This window comes from Perognathus longimembris, chromosome 15, assembly GCF_023159225.1.
Source record: "Perognathus longimembris pacificus isolate PPM17 chromosome 15, ASM2315922v1, whole genome shotgun sequence".
Classification (NCBI taxonomy): domain Eukaryota; kingdom Metazoa; phylum Chordata; class Mammalia; order Rodentia; family Heteromyidae; genus Perognathus; species Perognathus longimembris.
The window spans coordinates 7,362,333-7,377,170 of record NC_063175.1 but is presented as its reverse complement, the minus strand read 5'-3'; the positions used below and the strand labels follow the sequence as shown (position 1 = coordinate 7,377,170).

General features: G+C 39.0%; 1 protein-coding gene across 7 annotated transcripts in view; it reads right to left on the bottom strand.

Moving 5' to 3' along the window:
* The window catches only part of Ptprm (protein tyrosine phosphatase receptor type M), a 767,348-nt gene that overhangs the window by 645,498 nt on the left and 107,012 nt on the right, over window positions 1-14,838 (bottom strand). The gene's annotated exons all lie outside the window — the stretch shown is intronic.

Below are 14,838 nucleotides of genomic sequence, written 5' to 3'. Positions count from 1 at the left end.
GCAGTGGCAAAATTCTGTGTGGCAGCCCCTTGTCCCTCACTCTAAGAAACCCAAATCACAGGCTTCCTTGAATTCCTGAAGATACTTCGGATAATCCAAAGAGAAATTTTTTTTAAACCCTTCTATAATTTAATCTTACCTTTCTATAACCCAAGGACTCGGGACTCCTTTTATGTGTCTTTGGCAAGTGGTTTTAATGACATGATAAGCTAAGAAAAAGGTTACAAAACAGTATGCTGGAAATAGAGGCCTACCTGGGCTCAAGACTCTCTGCTGCTCATTAGTAATCACAGCACTTCAATCAAGTCATTCACACTAACTGAGCAGATGTTTCCTCATCAGCAAAATGGAAGTATCAATGACCCTCTCTGTCAAAACTATGTCAAAATTAAATAGAACTAAGTGCTTAGGAAAAGCAGAACGAGAACAGCTTTCAACAGATATTTGCTTCGGTTTCCCTTTTCAGCTTATGGTGATTATTTTTGTGTAACCTTAATTTTGTAAATACTGTTTTAAACATTTATCCAGACGTTTATAATGGACCTACCACATATCTAAAAGAGCTATACTCATCTCATTATGTTCTCCCATTTTGGAACCTTGGCTTTTCTCTATGTACTGAATACTAGTGTGAAAAGGTATTTCCTATGCTTCCTCCTCTTAGCTGTCAACATAATTGCTGCCTTTTGACCCAATCCAAAGGCCATGTGTTTGAAAGCACTGTTCTTCATAAGCAAGAGCCATTGTGGTGCACTATAAGTAATTTCTTACAATGTTGCCTAAAATAGGAAATGCCTTAAACACAGCATACATGGTATTGATGATGATGATGATGATGATGATGATACACACTCCCTCCCAGCTCCGAGACTGGTGAGTGGATAACATCAGAGAAAAGCAACAGGCATAAAGGTGTCATAAAAGCCATGGGGAAGACCTTATACAGAGCTCCCAAGCTCTATAATAACATGGGCCACACTTAATCCCATATATGGCATAGCAGAAAGCTACTTCATTGAAGTTATGTCTCAAGAGGTAGAATACTAGCTTTGAGCTCAAGTGTTCAAGGACAGTCCCCAGGCCCTGAGTTCAAGCCCCAGGACTGACAGTAAAAAAAAAAAAATCTTGGTTCATAACTACTCCTACTACTCAGTGAACAGTGGGTATTGCAGAAGGCAAAAGGTAAAGTAGCTTTCTTTTATATTTGCCAGTTCTGGGGCTTGAACTCAGGGAAGACACTATCCCTGAGCTAACACTCTATCACTTGAGCCACGGCTGCACAATCTCAAGAACTTTCCTCCCCTGGTTGGCTTAGAAATGTGATCCTTAGATCTCTGTATCCTGAGTAGCTAGGATTATAGGCATGAGCAACCAGTGCCTGGCTTGAATCAACACTTTTTGTTTGTTTGTTTGTTTGTTTTGGCCAGTCCTGGAACTTGGACTCAGGACCTGAGCATTGTCCCTGGCTTCTTTCTGCTCAAGGCTAGCACTCTGCCACTTGAGCCACAGCGCCACTTCTGGCCGTTTTATATATATGTGGTGCTGGGAAATCGAACCCAGGGCTTCATGTATATGAGTCAAGCACTAGGCCATATTCCCAGCCCCATGAACCAATACTTTATAAGATCTGGTACCAGTAAGTTTCTTTCTGTTGTCCTTTACACCTCTGTTTTCTTAAACTATGGGTATAGCAAGTACTTGATCAATGTTCCCAGTCCCTTTTGATTATTTTTATAAAGATAGAGTGTTTTTTCCCCTTCCTTAGGTTTGACTTGGATGGAGATGGTATAACTATCTCTACCTCCCAAGGAGCTAGGATCACAGGGTATGGAGTACCACACCTACACTTCTCACTTTTCAAAACACCTTTTCATATTTTTGGAACAGGAAAACACTGTGAAATAGGAAGGTTGGTCTTTGGGATTCAAATGTCTGGTTTCCAATCCTACTGTGCCACATTATTAACTGTGAGTATGTGGACAAGATACTAACAGATGAGGCAGTAACAGCTACTGTTTACCCTAGTTCTAGATAATGTGTATTTGAGATTACAGTGGTGGGAATTCAGGGTCCCCCTCCCTCAAATACTTATTAATCCCAATAAAGCTGATTTCTTCAGATTCCTTCGTAATTTTCAAGGTTTGTCCTCCAATTCTCTCTTCTTGGCAAGTTTTTGTGAGTTTAAAATATCTGAGAACATCAACATCATTTCCATAAAGTCCCTGCTTTACTCTCCATCAGATAATCCATGCATTGTGGAGAACACATTGTGGAGAACATTGCATACCCTTGGCATCATTAGAAAAACAGAGATGATTTACCCACAAAAGCAGTATTCATCCAAGAAACTCATGAAGTGATCCTGGCCTCAAGCATCACTTGATTCCTATTCCTCAACTGTTTCACATAATTATCCCAAATAAAATGCTGGTCAGCCTTGAATCAAACTTTGATAGCATTCCATTTCATATTCCCATTAAAATGATCTCCTACCCCTATACTCTTGAATTTTGGAAGCTGAATTTTGGCTTGAGCAAAAGTATCATCATGGATTTTAACATACATTTAGGAATGAAGGGGATTTAATGGGGTCCCAGAAAGAGAAAGCAGGAAGATATTTCATGTGGTCTCCAACATACCTAAATCAATTTTTCCTAATTTATTCAGCCCACAACCATCAGTGGTTCTTGTCATGATCAAGGAGAGTCACTTTGGAAAAAGGAAAAAGAAAAAAAGAGTAAGACACAGTTTTGCAGAGAAATAGCAGTCAAAAGGAAAACAGTCAAACAGATTCAAATCTCAAAATATAAACATGTAACACAATTTAAGCTTTTATTAAAAGCACGGCTCACAAGTTTCAGTGCTGGCCCCATATGTTCAACATGAACATTTTGGAATTTTCCTTCCAATATTTCCAAACAGAAAAGCAGCCTGATTTTCATATTTTCCCCTACAAGGAAGTTGGTTAGAATAATTTGAGGTCTTAAAAATAAAGAAAAACTGAAACCAAAACATTTGCTGAACAATTGGCTCCTAAAAATTGCTTAATCAAGAAATAGTCACTCTCTAAGCAAAAAAAGACCCTTTGCGGGTCAAAGGACCAAGCTTTTGAAATCTATTGTAATGGAATTATTCACATTCCATTAACATTCCAGAAAACAAAGAACACAGCATATAAATCATATTTTTTTCTGAGTCAGAAAATAATTAGACTAGAAGAAGGCCTATCCTAAAGCCCAGTACTGACTCTTTTATTCTGATTACTCTGCAGTTGAAGAAATGGTACATTTCCCAAAGGGTTTTATCAAGGCAGTAAGAGCTAATGAAGTTTAGGTAATAGCCATAATTTTAAAATACTGAGCTACATTGCTCGCAGACATTCTTCAATTTACATATGCCATGAGTATTTCTTGGCTTTCCAACTTAAAATTCTGAATAGATTTCTCTCCTGAAAATACACATTGTGCATTTATAGTTCTCTGGAACCCATTAAATGTTATACTTTTATTCACTTTAAAAAATATGTACTAAAACATGCACTACAAGTAGGTAGGCCTGAGCCTGATAAATCAATACTGCAAATAAAAGCAAGTTAAAGATCATATACAAATATAAATAGCATACAAAGCAGGGGAAAGAACAGATATATAGTGGTTAAATATGTATTGGGGAGCTGAATTTGGAACCTAGCTGCAGTTCAAACAAATTTATTTGTTTATTTATTTACTTTACAAATGTCATTCCAAACAAGGAGCTAACAAATTATCCTAGAGAAATGCCATTTCTGAGGACTCTGATAACTGCAAGGTCTCTGTGAATCTGAATGGACTTAAAGATATGTGTCTAGACAGGGAGAATATGACAGATCTAACTTCTGTGGCTTCTGAGAGAGATCATGTATCACAACTCAAGATTTGCTTCTGAGATAGACTGAATGCTACAGGCTACTGACGAAAGCACTGGTGTAGTAGTTTAATTCAGCATCAAAGTATCTGATTAGCAACCATAAGGCTCTGAGTTTGATCCCCAGAACCATAAAAATAAATATTCAAATAAATAAATATTTGATTGGACCACATTTGGCAAGTGGCTTCCTTCCTTTGATTACTGGTGGTTCTTGGTCAAAACAAAAAGGGTCTCTAAACTACATAATTTTCATACATACATACATATACACACACAGCTACATATATCTAGAAATAAGTCTAAGTATCTAGAAATTATATACATATACATACTATGGCATCTAAATGTGAAAAGTAATGCAAGAGAGTTATTCTCAAATAATTTTTTTAATTGGGCTCCTTGCAATGCTATACAAGATAAAAACAGTTACCACCTTCAGGATAAATCCTTTTTAGGAAAGAAACTTATTCAACAAAACCAGAATGCAAATAACCTCTACCAACTATGAACATTATTTTACAAAAACTAAAAGGTACTTACTACTAATTACAACTTATATGAGTATAATAAATAAGAATAAAACCACTGGCAAGGACTGTAACTAATGCCACAATTACCAGTTGTTGCTTATTTTCTGACATTAGCCTGTAAAATTCTCAGTAAAATATGTTTAAATTTCAAGTTCCCCGGGCTGGGAATATGGCCTAGTGGCAAGAGTGCTTGCCTCGTATACATGAAGCCCTCGGTTCGATTCCCCAGCATCACATATATAGAAAACAGCCAGAAGTGGCGCTGTGGCTCAAGTGGCAGAGTGCTAGCTTTGAGCAAAAAGAAGCCAAGGACAGTGCTCTGACTCTGAGTCCAAGCCCCAGGTCTGGCAAAAAAAAATTCAAGTTCCCATTTCTACTGCTGACACAATTCCTTCATGGAAAATCAACATACATCTGTATCCTGGTGACTAAATGCGAATTCAGTGGGAAGCTGTGCATGGTGGCACGGTGCGTGCTTCTACACCCTGCAATGAAGAGGCAGGCGAATGGTAAATCCAGGGCCAACAAGGACTACAACGTGCATTCCAAGAGATCCTGTTGGTCAATTAATCAATCAATCAATGTTAGTTGAATAGGATGTGATAAACCACAAGTGTAGCTCCTGTCATCAATGAGATTTCAATTTTAAAGTCATGGAGTATTTTTTATGCATAAGGAGACCAGTATCTTCCCTGGGTGGGGAAATAATCCAAAAGCTGCTGGCAGAGAGAGGATCATGGAGTGGGAAAGGGAGTATATTACTATTGTTTCCCCAGTGGCTCCAAGCACCTGATGTGGCCTATAAATGAGACTGCTTTCCAGGCCCATTAATCCAATACTCTGTAGTCTGAAGGAAGCTTTGTCACACTGCTCAGAACTCAACTCCTACAGCTGCCATTCAGTTCCTTCTTGTTTAGCTTCTCTTTTCTGCACCAATGCAATGTTTGATAGATATATATTGTTATCAATTCACTTCAAATGGGACATAGCTCTTTCTTCCATGAAACCTATGTCATGCTTCTTTTACCTGAATTATCAAAAATCTGTCTCCCTTATAATAAAATCCTTAATAAAAGGACATACTATACTCCAACTGCAGATCATGTTTGGACTAGATATAGAAAACAAGGACTTAATGAATCACTGAAATCACTGTGAAATAGAAATCCAGAACACATCAGCATATTAATTTGTATTTAGTCACCAAAACTTTGCTCACATTCACCTGGCTGAGGATTTCTTCCTGCCCAAGTGAGTTACAAGAACACTGTTTCTTCTGAAGGAAGATCTGCTGACAACTTTCTCACACAATCTTCTCTGGCTTACAAAGTCAGATTCTCAGAATGAATATATGCCCATGCATCTGACTATCACAGAACAGGCTAGGTGTTCAGATAGAAATCAGAGTACAGGTGAGATGAAACAGAGGGGCAACTTGTGTCAACTGAAGGCAAATCCCCTGGACCAGAAGGTGCTTGGACTACTATCTCCTAACTTCTTGGCTTGTAGTCTTCTCAGCCTCCCTCCGCAATCCTCCATGATATGCCTGACCTTGTGATTTTTCCTAATGTCATTATCCGAGCTCCAGTCTTCCCTCAAAACTACTCTTGTCCTCAGCATTTACAAAAACATAGAGAATTTTGTAGAGCTACACCACACTATGAGGTTCAACTAACTGAAGATGGAAAATAGTTTTTAAAACTATTTTTACATTTATGTGTATCATAAGAAGACTTTCTTTCCCCTTGAAATCATTCTGAAGTAACATAGTACGACAAGTGCTTCCATAGCATTTGCATTAAGTATTGTAAATCATTCAGAGGTGATTTAAAGTTTCCAGGAGGATATGCATAGATTCTATGAAATTACCACACCATTTTACAAGAGGGATTTGAGTAACTGCAGATTTTGGTATCTGAGGTAAGTCCTGGAAACCAACTCCTATAGACACCAAGGGACAACTATGAAGCCTCCGTCCTCTTATGATGGGTAGACAACAGTCTTTGAAATTAGCATCTTGGGAACTTGAACATGATTTCTAGGACTACCTCTGTGTACCTACCATAGAATTTCTCTGCAGAGTCCCCATGATTCTCCTTTCTTTCAGCAACAGCCCTTGGAGAGCTGGTGGAAGGCAGCTCTCTGTGGGAAGCCATGCTCTGACTGAGGAAGCTGTTTCTGAGTAACTTGTGATGCTGAAACAAGGTCAGAAAGAAAGAACCAATCCTGTCCCCTCCTCTTCTCACAATCTACCCAGGGGAAAAAAAAAAAGGAGGTAAAGGTCTTCAGAAGTGCCACCAGCCTAGGGAATTGCTTAGGCCAGAGGAGAACCAGTGAGAGCTGACAAACTATGATACCATTACTCAGCTTGCCCCATGAAGACCCTGCTAGGGGCTAGTTTTTAAGTTTTTGCATTTCTTAAACAGTTTCTTGTTTATACTAATGCAGCCATGGACGGTGCATGTAGTACAAAGCAATTTTAATCCATCCATTACCATAAAATATGAAGCCTAGCATTGCTGTCCATTAAGAAACCCATCATTCTCCATGAAAGCAAACAACTTCTGATGCCAATACGCACTTTATAACGTTGAGATGTGCGTTTTAAATGGAAAGTTAAATTATTCCAGGGAATAAAATTATCATTAGGAAGGTTTGCTAAAGCAATTACGGTGGCAGCAGATTTTTAAATTATCATCTAACAGGCTGCTGATATCAGATTAATTAGAGTAAATCAAAATAAGATTAAATGTGTAAATAACGTATTGCTTCAATGCTAATATAGGTGTAAGTCATTATAAGAAAAGGCTTTTATATAAAATGAGGATCATCCACCAAAATTGTCATTTTCTTAATTTCCCTGCTGTTTTTATGCTTTTTTTTAATTTTCCTGCAAGAACACAATTAAATCCTGAGATTTTTAGCTCACCAACATAATTCTTTTTGCCTACTTATCCATCTAGAAATCTCACATTTTAGGTATACAAACTTTGTGCTACCAAAAGCAATGCTTTAGTCCAGTCAAAATTATATTATCCATATTTTAACAGAACTTTTCAAAATGGTCCACGGAATTCCCAAGGCGCACATTAAAATTTTATTTTAAAACATTTATTACAAGATTAGCTGAGGTTATAAACCAGAAAAAAAATCATTTTGAATCAGTCAAAACCAATAACCTTACTTTACATGACTCTTCTTAACAGCAGCCTATATTCATTTTATAAAATAAGTCAAAATCTTTTTGAAACTATTACTTCCTTCAGGAGCCTCTCTCTTTGATGTCATTAACTTTGGCCTCTTTTTTTATCTTCAATCTTAAATTAATTCCCAGAGAAACTTGCAGCAGGTTGGCTGGCTGGAGGGATTAAGTGTAAGGTTTATAAAGAAAAGCAGCTTTTGATACAATGCTATTACAAAATGATAACTTACCTATAAATTCCCAGATACAGATTTTTTTATGTGAGACACAAATGTTGTTCATTTTAAAAGCTATTTTCATGCAATAAATAGAACAGAGATTATTTTCATCGTTTGTATTTACTTCACCAATAAAAACATAGCTAACATGACCCTGACCTCAGAGTAGTATTTACTCCTGTGTATTTACTTGCTGATTTTTCCTTCTGGGAGTGGAGGAGGGTATGGAGACATCACTTTCACTGTGATATGATGAATGGAACCTTTATAAACATCTAAACAAAGGATTCCATTGACATTATGCAAAGAAGAATATGCATAAAATACTCTAACACATTTGGGTAGAGGTAATAACTTTGACTATTGAATGATTTAGGGCAACATTTGCATAGTAACAAAAGACTACTCTTTTTTAACTAAGAATTTTTTAAATAACCATCCAGTACTGTCTTTGGGGGGGGGGGGATAGGGGGAATATGCAGGTACTGAGGCTGGAACTCTGGGCCTAAGCACTGTTCCTTCGTTTTCCCACTCAAGGCTGGTACTCTATCACTTGAGCCATAGTTCTACTTTTGTCTTTTTTGCTGGTTAATTGAAGATAAGAGACTCAGAGACTTTCCTGCCCAGGCTGGTTTCCAATCACTAACCTTAGATCTCAGCCTCCTGAGTAACTAGAATAAAAGACATGAGCCACTAGGTCCTGGGTAATTTTTCTAAATCATTTTGAGACAACCTTTCAAACAACAAGGGATCCCAGGGTACTTAACAGTGAATATCCCCTAGCATCTCCTCTCTCCTTGCTTGGAACAGCATTCTCCTTGAGGAACTCCTCAGGTAGCAGACTTGGTTACCTTTCCCAAGACATTGTTCCAGAAATACTTTGGACAGAGTAAGACCAATTCCCTCCCATTTCCTTCACCACATCTGAAAGCCAGGGCAGAAGTTAAGCAGGAAATGGAGTTCTCAATCTCTCTTGATCTGTATGCTGTACTACTTTTCTGGCCTGCAATTGCATTCTGTGAGTTTCCTGATGGCCATACAATAAATTTCTGTTCTGGTTTAAGAGAACTGCAGTCTAATTTTATTGCTGGCAACCAATGAACCCCAAATAATACAAGTGCTCTTTTGTGAGATTATCTCTGTGATAAAGTAATGGACATTGACTCCATTTTAACAACCAGGCACTCTTTCTAGAGATAAATTATTGCCTGACTTGCCTTCTGGCTCTGAGGAATCCTTAGAGGTAAACTTTAAAAAAATATCAATAGTCTTAGGAGAACTACTTCTAATGGCTTTGCTGTTAGTGTGTGGCCTTAGGATTTAGTAAGTGATCAAGATGGTAATGCTACATTTGTCCATGTATGTGAGAGACCTTCTAATTTATGACCTATAAGCCCAATTATATTTGTGGAAATCCCAAGTACCCCAGTTCCACACTTGTTCCTGTGATAAAATGCACAGCAAACTGACCCACATATGTCTTTGTCACATCGTATAATACTGAGTCTAGATATAAACAGGTCTACAAAGCTGGAACAATACTTGTTCCTTTTCTAAATGTTTACTTATTCCCAGGAATGTCTAGTGCACTTCTGAACATCAAGATATAATGATAGCACATTAGCTGAAATTTCTGCCCATAAATACCTTAAAATCAAATGAAATTAGCTATCTTTACTGAAATGGAATGCTAGCCAGGCCAGCAAATAACAGCATAGTTCAGACAGGGCCAGGAACATATGAAATGTCCCTGGAAATGGGTGAAATGATAAAATATGCACCCACATAACCAGAGTTTGCATCCTATAGAACTTGCATATAACTTGTGACCGTGACAATGATTTACATTGCAATATAATGACCGCAATGTGAGTCTTCCATGCTACTAGATGGTTCTGCTGACCTTAATTAAACATGGCAATTCTAACTGGAATCCTTGGGTCCTGCTGCTGGGAACATATGCTGGAACAGCCATTATACAAAACAGTACCAATATGCCTCAAAATGTAAAATTAAAAATGGAACCACTGCCAGGTGTCAGTAGCTCATGACTGTAATGCTAGCTACACAAGATGCAGAAATCTGAGAATCATGGTTCAAAGACGGCCAGGACAGAAAAGTCTGTGAGACTCTTATTTCTAACAAACTGCCAGAATTGGAGCTGTGGCTCAAGTGTTAGAGAACTAGCCTTAGCAAAAGAAACTCAGGAATGTTATGCATGCCCTGAGTTCAAGCCTCAGGATCAGCACAAAACAGAGAGAGAGAGAGAGAGAGAGAGAGAGAGAGAGAGAGAGAGAGAGAGAGAGAGAGAGAGAGAGAGAACAACTACTATACAATTGAGCTAGCAATTCCACTACTACTTATTTATCTAAAAGAATTAAAGTCAGGATTTCAAAGAGATTGAATTCTCAAATTTATTTCAGAACTACTCAATATAGCCAGGATGTGGAAATAACTTAAATGTTCATTAATAGACAAGTGAATGAAGAAAATACTTGTAACCAGCTACACAAGGGAGTGTTATAATCACAGCAACTCAGAGACTAAGGCAGAAACAGCATATGCATATAACAGTTCTCAGATAGATCTTGAGAACATTGTGCTAAGCGAAATAGCCCAGACACAAAAGTACAAATAGTGTAGAATTCCAATTCTATGAAGTGCCTAAAATATTCAAACTTACAGAAGCAAAGAATAGAACTGTGGTTGCCAGGAGCAGGGGGATAGGAGAAATGAGGAACTGCTGATCAGTGGGTGGAAAAAGTCACTTCTATAAGATAGATTTTATAGATGTGCTGAACAATATCATACCTATAGTAACTAATACTGTATTATATACACCAAAGTCTCTTAAGAAGGTAAATCCCATGTAAAGTATTCTTAAGTAGAAAGAATACAAAGTATTCTTAATACAAAGTGATGCCAATCTCTGGGTCTGATGCAACCAAAGGACCCCTTGGAGCACAGAGCTTTGAGGTTGCTGGTGAGTTGAGATGTCACAGATTTGACTGGATGGGCAATGCTAGGCTTAAAGATAGATCAGTAACATGTAAAGCAATGCAGGAAGCCCTGAACAACTGAAAACAAATAAATGCCACTGCCAAAAAGAAATAGGCACCTCAGACAGAGATAGACCCACAAGCAGCCAGATCCTTCCCAACACTACAGGAACCTGGAAGGGAATTCCTCCCATAGCCTCCAGGTAAGAGCTCCACCAATAAACTTGACTGTGGCTTCTTCCATATCCCTGGCTTGGTAAAGCCCATTCACAAGTAATAAAGAGGTACTACTTCAATCTACTGTGTCTGTAGCAACATGTTCTCCAGCGACACAAAAGGGAATATCAATCTAGCATTGCTTCTCACATTAGGGCTTCAAGGTCTCTTCCCATGGGTAAGAAAGTATCTCTGACAAGTCCTCCAGTTTCCCCAGCTAGCCTCCCATGCATACTGCTTGTCACCAGAGGGAAGGAAGGAAAGAAACCTTGTATGCCAATCTATGCCAGGGATACCACAGACAGTCTTTCTGTGGTACATGTTGACCCTGACAACCCTGAGCACATCCTGAACAGACTCTTGAGAAAACTAAGCCTTACAGACATAGCCTACACAGGAGCTCAAAACCAAGCTCAAAGTCACAACAGCAATAAAAGCGAAGAAGGAACATGCTGTTCTCCCACAAACTGAGTTTTTATTCTTAAATTTATACTCACCCTAAAACCACTGCAAGATTCTGAATCACAAGAACACTAAAGAAACGGGAGGAGATGGCTGAGGTCACATGGCCCTCTGGTCAGTGTTAAGTTGTAACAGTTCTCAGATGTACCTTGAGAACATTACTGGCACCCTATCATGCCTAAGACAGAAAGAATCCCAACACAGTCAAAGGGCTATTTAATATAAAAGGATCCAAATGACTTCCTTCAGCAAATTGCGATTTTTAAAAGATGTGCAATTTCCAACAAATAAATATTGCCTAAACTTTATGCTACATTTTACAACTAACTCACAAAGGTCATAAATTTCATTAGACCCCACTGTTACAACACCATGAGGCTGGGATACTAAGGGAATCTTTCACAGACAGCACTGTTTAAATATTTTCTGTCAGATACAAACTGAAAAGAGGCAGTTCTGGTCTTATAAACAATTTTCCCATGTCGTGAAATGGGGAGAATAAATCAAATAGAACCTGAGAAAAATTAGGGAGCAGAACTGAATAAAATTTAATATGCTGTTGGCTTTCTTCTTTAGTCCTATTATTTTTCAGGAAAAAGTTGTAATCTTGATAAATAGGTAAATGATTCTAGGAACAATGAATAGTTTAGTGTATTTTCTAATGTTAACTCCTCAATCAAGGTATTTAACATTTTCTTCGACATTCCTTTAAAATGCCTTTCTCCAAGTTACTTCCTGATATACCCTCCTTAAAGAGTATTTAAATATATGTATACCAGGCTACATCTAAACTCTAGCCTACATTTGAGAATATAGAATCAAGAATCTGACCAGCTGAATTGGAACTCAGTTCTGTCACTTCCTAGCTATGTGACCACAAAACCTTGTGCATAATTTCAGCTTTGAAAAAGGCAGATCACACACACAGAGCACATAAATATCAGCCCTCGGGTGTTTTGCTCTCTGGTATGTACAAATACTTCTTTCCACTACTGCCCAATGTGAGAGACAAAGGAGAGACCTCTGGGCCTATCCATCTCTAGGTCAGCCCACAGATTTACTCATTCCTGGCCACAGGTATGAGAGAGCCACAAAAATGTAAGATCTTAAGTAAAATGGGCATGAAAACTTTAGAGTTGTAATTAAAGGAGAAGTCACTGAAAACCAAGTAAGTCGTGGGGGCTGTGAAGGGTACCACTGAGCAAATTAGCAGCAACGTTCCTGGATACATTTCTGAGTAAACATGGGAAGTGAGAGCCCCTGAGCTGAGGTGCACATCAAGGAAATCATAAAAACAAAACTGGAGCAAACTTGATGCATATGCACAGCTCCACGTGCCCACAAACCAACAATTACAACTTTGCCAATTTACAAAACTGCTTGCATAGGAGGAATAGAAAGCACAAGGCCCCCTAGCAAGGGGAGGGAGGAGGGAGGGAGGGAGGGAGGAGGGAGGGAGGGAGGGAGGGAGGGGGGAAGGGAGGGGGAAGGGAGGGGGGAGGGAGGGAGGGAGGGGAGAGGGGAAGGGAGCTGGAGAGAAGGTAAGGGAAAGGGAGTGGGGAAGGGGAAGGGAGTGGGGAAGGGAAAGGGAGGGGAAGGGAGGGGTAGGGACTGTTTTACAAAATGTTCTGTACATGTGGGTTATAGGGGTAGCCACACACTCCTCTCCAGCAATCCTTACTTTGGCAAGCTATTTTAACCTTCACCCAACCTCAAGTTCCTCAAGAAGGATTATGAGTGCTTTCCCAAGACAGCTGAAGATTAAATGACATTATATAACAATCCATAAGAAGGGCTCATGAAGTACATCCACTACAACTATTAACCAGACAGTTCCAAGATTCATACCAAAAATATACCAAATCACCAAAGTGTTGGAGGGAGGCCTCGGGGCAAATCACCACACTTCTCCATGGAAGTCAGCTTATGAAAATTCAAGGTCTCTACAGCAATGTCTGGTCTTTCCTTTCACCTCCGCACTGTTCATCTACATTCCCCTTGACCCTGCTAAGCATTTCACACCCTCCGGAAAGAGCCAAACTGGTGTCTAGGACAGGGTTTTAAGACAGGGGAAATGGTGCCTAGGACAGGGAGAAGACGGGAGAAATAATATGTGCACACACTGGGTGCCACACACTAAAGGCCAGGGGCTTTGGACAGGAATGCACATGGAAGCCAAGAATGAGGTGAAGAAGAGTGATAACTCCACTTACAAGGTACACAGTCCTGGGAGCTCATGGCCAGGACTGGGCCAAAAGAGAAAAGTCATTCATTACGTTTAAAGAATATTTTCACTATAACGCTGGAAAAGATAATAATATCTCTGCATACCCTCCTTTAGGCAAAATGGCCAATCTCTCAGGTAAAGTCCTGACACTCACCACTTAACATACAGCAGAAACACTCAACAGTTCTAGCATTGTAATAACAGTGCTGCTGCATCTTCTGAAATATCTTCCCTCACAAACATGAGGCCTTCATCATTACTCCAAAACAAGGTATTTTTACTTAGCACTGTAATGTGTAGGGCATCAACTGATCAAGTTACAGCATAGTAAAGCACTCAGAGATGGAAATCTGCTGCTACACTAGATATGACACCCTGCTATAAGCAGCTGCTGCTCACACCACTGCCTTCAGTTTAAGGGATAAAGAGCCAGTTACCTCACTGCACAGAATCACAATTGGGGTTCCTGCCCTCTCCAACGAATTTCATCCCTCATATTTAAAATATTCCTCATTCACTGGAACACTCTATGTGATGCTTTGTGCCACTTCAAACTTCAAGGCTGTTCAGAATTCCCACCAGTAAGAAGGGCCTCATCAGATAAAGAGCCTCAAACCTGGCCTTCTAAAACTGTGAGCTGAACAACCCCTATTTCTTTATAAATTTCCCAGTCCAAGGGATTCCATTATAGCAGTAGAAAATGAACAATAAGAAAAGATTTTTTTAACAATTTGAATAATAAACTTTTATTTTCTCTAGCTATGAATACAGACCATGACAGCACTTGAAAAATAAGCCAAAAAAAAGAAAGAAAGAAAGAAAGAAAAAAAAAAACCTGTCTTTGTTTCCCTGGACTTCTAAATGCTTAGAATGCACTTCTTGAGAATAACTCAAATATGGTCTCACCCCTTGGTGACAATTACAGTTACAAGAGAAAAAAAAGACTGAAAGCAGGAAGAAAATTTCTCCTATTCAATTGCATGTGACAGTAGATTCCAATGGAGAAAGAGACAGAGGGCACCATTCTGAAACTTGTCCAAAGGAATCAGCGCTTTATCTCTGACACTATGGCAATGAA